We start from the raw sequence: 1,055 nt of genomic DNA on the forward strand, positions 1-1,055 counted from the left end.
TTTAGGGTTTGTTTTGACATAGATGCAAGTGGAATGCATTGTTGGCCTCAGGGAGTCCATGCAGTTCTATGGAAGTGAATGCTTGAAAAGGCTCCTTACATATTAAAAAGGTGCATCACCATCAACCCCAAGTGTGGGAGCAAATGTACTTGTTTTGAAATCTAATTCTACTACCATGTGAACGATGCACCTTAGGGATATTTGTTGAAACACAAGACTTCTCCTATGGTTTCTCTTGCCTTGGTTGCCCCTTGTTCACATTGAAGCTGAACACATTGTGCAAAGATCAAGGCAGCTTGCCATTCATGGGTGATTGACGAGTTCATCCAACGGTGAGTCTTGAATCAAGGGTGACACTGCTTGGCACCTATAGAAGTGGGCACCCCGGACCTATACTAGCGTGTAAGCAACGTAAAATAGCCCTTTTTTATAAAGGCACACAAATTTTAAGTTTCCATTTGTTTCTCTTAAAAATAAGGTAGGTGGAGCTATCATCTACTATTATCTAACCCGGCTAACGCCCCCCTCCACGTGGCGGTTGTTTTTTAAGCGACGCCGTGCACCTGCCATGATTTACCATCCCACCTGGTGCTTAGCATGCAACCAACGTAGGATGCCGTGCACCCGGCTGACATTTAACCATGTAGGCCACCTTGGTTGCTTTCTTCCTCTCCGCATTCCTCTTTTCTTCCTCTCTGCTGCGTTTGCTCTGCTACGTTTGCTCCGCTGGGTTTGCTCTTTGATACAATACCTACGTTTAAGGTTCACTCCCCCCCTCTCTCTCTCTCTCTCTCTCTCTCTCTCTCTCTCTCTCTCTCTCTCTCTCTCTCTCTCTCTCTCTCTCTCTCTCTCTAACACTCTTTGTGTATGTGTAGGTGTCTTTGGATGTTTCTCTTTGGGGTTGCCTTCGTCATCTTCCAGTAATCGTTGTCTCCCGGTTAGCCTTCGTCTACTGGTCAGCCTCCTTTTCAATCGTCGCTTCAAGCTTGAGAGAGTTTTTCTTTTTTATCTGCGCGGGGGCATGTGTGTGTCGTTGTGTGTGTGTGTGTGTTTGT

The sequence above is a fragment of the Cibotium barometz genome, chromosome 55 (assembly GCF_041138505.1).
Source record: "Cibotium barometz isolate CiBa-2024 chromosome 55, ASM4113850v1, whole genome shotgun sequence".
Lineage (NCBI taxonomy): Eukaryota > Viridiplantae > Streptophyta > Polypodiopsida > Cyatheales > Cibotiaceae > Cibotium > Cibotium barometz.